The sequence below is a fragment of the Triticum urartu genome, chromosome 3, assembly GCF_003073215.2.
Source record: "Triticum urartu cultivar G1812 chromosome 3, Tu2.1, whole genome shotgun sequence".
Lineage (NCBI taxonomy): Eukaryota > Viridiplantae > Streptophyta > Magnoliopsida > Poales > Poaceae > Triticum > Triticum urartu.
This window is the reverse complement of record NC_053024.1, coordinates 100,914,873-100,920,261: the sequence shown is the minus strand read 5'-3', so window position 1 is coordinate 100,920,261 and position 5,389 is coordinate 100,914,873. Positions and strand designations below refer to the sequence as shown.

The 5,389-nt window shown below is 46.3% G+C and overlaps 1 long non-coding RNA gene and 2 other non-coding genes across 5 annotated transcripts; all 3 read left to right on the top strand.

Annotated features, from left to right (window-relative positions):
* Positions 1-985: 985 nt before the first annotated feature.
* Positions 986-4,147, top strand: LOC125548081. 3 transcript variants are annotated; one of them, XR_007300892.1, is made up of 4 exons: positions 986-1,076; positions 1,685-1,781; positions 2,510-2,598; positions 3,445-4,141. It is a non-coding gene; the product is annotated as an uncharacterized LOC125548081 (long non-coding RNA). The 3 variants fall into 3 exon arrangements; XR_007300893.1 differs by lacking the exon at positions 986-1,076 and adding an exon at positions 1,086-1,379 and having other exon boundaries at positions 3,445-4,144; XR_007300891.1 differs by lacking the exon at positions 986-1,076 and having other exon boundaries at positions 1,086-1,781; positions 3,445-4,147.
* LOC125549732 lies at positions 3,695-3,774 on the top strand. The gene has a single exon (XR_007301458.1). It is a non-coding gene; the product is annotated as a small nucleolar RNA Z101 (small nucleolar RNA).
* On the top strand, positions 3,847-3,932 carry LOC125549733. Its single transcript, XR_007301459.1, has one exon. It is a non-coding gene; the product is annotated as a small nucleolar RNA Z102/R77 (small nucleolar RNA).
* Positions 4,148-5,389: the final 1,242 nt, after the last annotated feature.

Below are 5,389 nucleotides of genomic sequence, written 5' to 3'. Positions count from 1 at the left end.
GACTTCATAGACCAGCCCCTGGCGCCTCCCTCTCTCCCCGTTACGTCTCTCTCTCGTAGTATAGGCGAAGCCCTGCTACTCTGACGCCCTGCATCCACGACCACGCCGTCGTGCTGCTGGATCTTCATCAACCTCTCCTTCCCCCTTGCTGGATCAAGAAGGAGGAGATGTCTCCCGTCCCGTACGTGTGTTGAACGCGGAGGTGCCGTCCGTTCGGCGCTTGGTCATCGGTGATTTGGATCACGTCGTGTTCGACTACATCATCATCGTTCTTTGAACGCTTCCGCACGCGATCTACAAAGGTATGTAGATGCATCCGATGACTCGTTGCTAGATGAACTCCTAGATGGATCTTGGTGAAACGAGTAGGAAATTTTTTGTTTTCTGCAACGTTCCCCAACACCTTGACGGCGGCGAGCAGGGAGCCGGCGAGGTAGACCACAAGGGCCGTCATGGGCTCCACCTGCGCCCTCTTGCCGGCGGACTGCTGGTCGCCTCGGCCTCCCGCAGCATCTCCGACTGGCACAAGCTGCAGGTCCTGGGTGAGGTATCCACTCCCCTCTCCTTCCTTCCCCTTCCTGTCGAATGTGTGTGTGTAATGTATAGCAAACAATCCTGCTGTTGTGAGAACTATAAGCATAGTCTCAAGGCACAATCATAGTTCAAATAAACCTCTACCAACGTTAGATGTTGATTGTCTTATTTATGGGATGTTTTATTATGTGTGATGACTGGTTGTGGCTGGCTGGAAAATACTGGAATTTCGGTAGGATGCTACTTTCATACCACTTGACCGACCAGATTTCTTGTTAAATTGGAGAGAAAGAAAGATTGCAACCTATGTTATGCGGGAAGATTGCAAATCTTACATTTTTCTTCAACATGTGATACCTTAGATTTTACTTTGTCTTGATGTTTGGATTCTGCCGCGATTTGGCGCTTCCGCTGGTGATATGACTCTGTCCTTGTGTGTTTGCATCCCGACGAAGAAGCTGATTGTCGAGTGCCAGGTGGCTGGCCTGGGGGTGCTCACCAATGCCTACAACTTCTATTGGCTCCCAAGAGCGCATCCACATGTATGCTTTTATTGGCTGCCTCCAGCTGCTACCACGCATACATAACCACTCGGTTCCTCTTCCTCTGCTCTCTCTTATCCTCTGTGTGCCCATGGCCATCGAGCCATGGCAGGAGTACGTCATGGGTTGAGTCCTGCAACCATATATAGAAGTTAAAGTAATTAGGCCAACCCGGCATGTCTATTTGCTTTGAGAACCAGAAAATCTCTGTAACCCTTAATGATCAGATGCGTGTGTGTATAGCAAACAATCTTGCTGTGGTGAAGACTGTAAGCATAGTCTGAAGGCATTCGAAGTAAAAAAGTAAACTTGTTACCAACTTTAGACGTTGATTGCCTTATTTATGTTTTATGTGTGATAACTGATTAGATATGATGCAAAATACTGGAAGTTCGCTAGGATGCTACTTTCATACCATCCTGCTGACTGATTAGATTTGTTGTTAAATTGGAGAGAAACAAAGATTGCAACCTATGTCTGGAAGATGGTAAATCTTATATTTTTCTTCAGCTTTTGATCCCTTAGATTTTACCTTGTTTTGATGTTTGAATTCTGTCGTGATTTGGTGCTTTAGCTGGTGATATGACTCTGTAGTTGTGTGCTTGCAGCCCGGAGCAGAAGCTGGTTCATGAGTGCCAGGCGGTTGACCAGGTGGTGCTCACCAACGCCTACCGCTCCTAATGTCTGCCAAGAGCTTATCCACATGTATGCTCTTACTGGTTGCCTCAAGCCACTACTTCCTCATGCATACATAACCACTCGGTTCCTGTTCCTTTGCTCTCTCTTATGCTTTGTGTGCCCATGGCCATCGAGCCGTGGCAACAGTATGTCGCATTGAGTCCTGCAACGATAGAAGTTAAATTGATTAGGGAAACCCAACATGTCTATTTGCTTGTAAAATGCTTTATAATCTCTGTCGCACTTGATGATCAGTTACACCCCATTGACCTCTTTTTTCCTACGCGTGCCAGCCCATATGTTGTTACTTGTCCAGTACTCCCTCCATCCCATAATATATGAGTCTTTTTGACAGTACACTAGTGTAAAAAACACTCTTATATTATGGAACGGAAGGAGTAGCATTTTCTGCTTTTGAGTATTCTTACCCTTTTTGTAACATCGCAGTGATATCTACACCGAACTACAATTTTTCTTTTCATATGAATTGTGATCTTGATCTGTGATTAAGGGCCAAAAGTGTAGGAATTTCTTTATGATTGTTAACTGTTAAGACTTGATAGTGTTTATCTGTTCTGGCAAATCAACCGATGCCCTTACATAGTCAGAATTCAGAATGCGTTCAACAGTCCAGTATAGCATTTCTTGGATAACAAGCAGATTTGAACTAACTTTGACATCCATCTAGTAATTAAGCACATAAATGTCCACATCAAATGGTTTATTTTAATTAACCTATATGCTCATATATGCAGGCAAGGCAGTCCGGCGTCCCGCCCCCCAAGATGCGGGTATGCATGCTCGGTGATGCCAAGCATGTGGGGGAAGTATGTGCCATTTACTGGTATTGCTAAGCAATTCTCCTTCTCTCTATAACATAGTTTGATGGTCATGATGTACAAACAAGTAATGTTTGGTTCTTAGTTCTTACTGCAATACGCATTGTCGATTGGTGCAAAACTAGTGAATTTCAAATTGTATAACTACCGAGAGGGTAGTCAGGCTAGATGAGGATGACACTGGAGTCCGGTGGTCGGATTTCTTGTTATCAGGCAGTGTTCAATTTCTCTCTCTGCCTACTCCATGCTATGACAGTTTCCCTGTATTGCTGCCATTTGAAGAATTTTATGCTTACCATGGTCTGCTTTTATGAAGTGATATGATTGTTTGGTACCTACTAGGGCTATTTTTCCTCTGTATACATCTACATGCTTAGAAAAAGTTGGGCTATTTCTCTGTTGATGGTATCACTGTATTTGCTGCTTTATGATTGCGCGTGGGGCTGCTTGAGACTATTTTTGTGCCTTACATGTTTATTACTCCCTCTGTAAAGAAATATAAGAGCATCTGGATCACTAAAATTAGTGATCTGAACGCTCTTATATTTCTTTACGGAGGGAGTACTTAATTTTTAATATGGAGGTATTGTCTGGTTGCCTTCTTTTACAAGGCACTGACTGCTTGTACACAGCCTGATGTGAAGATGTTAATGGATATTAAAATAATATTTTTAAGTGCCAATCACATGTTTGATAGATCAGTCTATGATTCTACTGTATATGTGTGTACATCATGAGTTTCTCGAGCAACCCTGTCCCTTCTAACAGAATTATAAAATGAAAGTCATGTTTCTGTAACTAAATCTTATAGTTAATAATCTCGGACTTGTTTTTGTGATTGCCATGTTCAGCTGCATCACAACCTTCATGTCTGGCTAGTGGCTACTATGGCGCTTGATGGACTACCTCCTCAGCCACTACCTTGGTTTCGTACACAGCATGACGACAATGGTTTTGCTGCAACCGTGCCAGTGGTGACTGCCGCTTGGTTCTGGTGAGTCCCTGGTCTCCCCTCTCTCTCCATGTGCTTTGAGATGGTCCAGCCATGGAGTCGGTTGTGATACTGGCCATTGAGCCAATGATTTAGGGTTCGGTTATGTGGTTATGCAACGTGTGGTAATTTGCGTCCGAGGCATTTCAGTGATGCCACTCTTTTTCACGTTGAAGATCTGATGCATCCCCACCATGGATGTCTTTTGTACTAGCAATTTCTTTCTTTCAAAAAATCTTCGTTTTGGGCTTTAATGTGCGAGAGATGAGATTATGAATGCAATTAATTTCATTATTGGTTTGATTGGCTGATATGATGGCCCAAATACTGAGCTGAATCTGATGATCCTCTTGTTTTCACAAAAAGGCATCTGTTTTTGTTTGCATCTTAATTTCATTATTTTCCCGGCTTTGTATTTGGTAGAGTTATTTCATTTATCAATGAATGGTTATTTTCTTGTTCAGTATACGATGATCAATTGTGACACCCGAATAATTAAGCTAAAGTAAGCACACACTAATGGTGCCATGTCATCGCAATTAATTTTCTAAAAATCACTTTGATCCAAACCCAAGTAATTCAAATTTAAAGTACAAGTCAAATATTTACATCCTCAAACATGCAAACAAAATAGTTCATAATATTACTAATATTCAATAGGTATTTGTCATGAAGAAACCCACATCAAATGAATTCTTAAATTGACCCTAGAGATATTTTAGGTGGTCCAACAACATTTAAAATTGGAATTTAAAATAAACAATAATTTAAACATTTACAAATAAAATAAAGTTTTGTGTGTGGCCTCAAAATGTTTCCTTGAATCTAAGTGCCATCTTTTGTCAGTAACAAAAATCATTTGCCCACTCAATTAAGAGATAACGAGCTATATTATTTAGTAGATAGGGAAAGATTAAAACTATTATGCGCTATGCACTTTAAGCCCAGTGATACAGTGCAACCCAGCCCGCCTAGACTACCTCCTCCCTCGCTACAGAGCAGGAGCATGGCGTGGCGGACATCCACCCCGCCGAGGCCACCGTGTCAGCCATCCCATGGGTCCCCGGGGTGGATAAGTGCCTCCCTCGACGCCTCTCTCCCACTGTGAACCCTAGCTCGATCCCCTTCGCTCCCTCACCCTCTACCTCCCCTCCTCAGATCCCCTCCTTCCCGAGCTCCGCCATGGACGCGTCGCTGGCGTAGCCATCGCCGTTGCCCTCCCCGCTGCCGGAGACCGCGCCAGGGGCACCGCCTTCGTCGCCTACTTCGACTACGTGGGCGAGCTCGGGCCGAAAGCCACCCATGTGCCCGCTGCCTCCCCGTCCTCAACCTCCGTCCGCCCCAGATCGTCGCCGCCTTCTTCGACGCCGGCCACCTCAGCTGCTCCTAAGCCACTCGATGGGCCTCCTTGTGCCTGCTCGGTGAGCACCTCCTCTCCCCTCCCGTTCTTGCGCCGCAGGCCGCCGTCCCCGAGTTCATCCGAGCCCCCCGCGTACGCATACGCGTACGTGCATGCGTGTTGTGCTGCTCCTGTGCCGCTGCTCCGTCGTGGTTGCCCGCCTACGCGTCGCGAGCGCCGCGACCCGCGTCGTCCCTAGCCCTCTCCTCTGCCTCGCCTCGCGGGCACTCGGGCTCACCGGCGCCCTGCCCGCGTCCGCCCGCTTGCTCTGCTGCTGCACTCGCCCCAGCGCGCCCCCTACTCCTCCTCCCGTCCCACGCGCGGTGCTGTTGCTTCTGCATCTGCTGCTGCGGCCGCCCCGTTCGCGAGCTCCATCGGTCGCGGCCTCGCCTTGTGCGTGCATCGC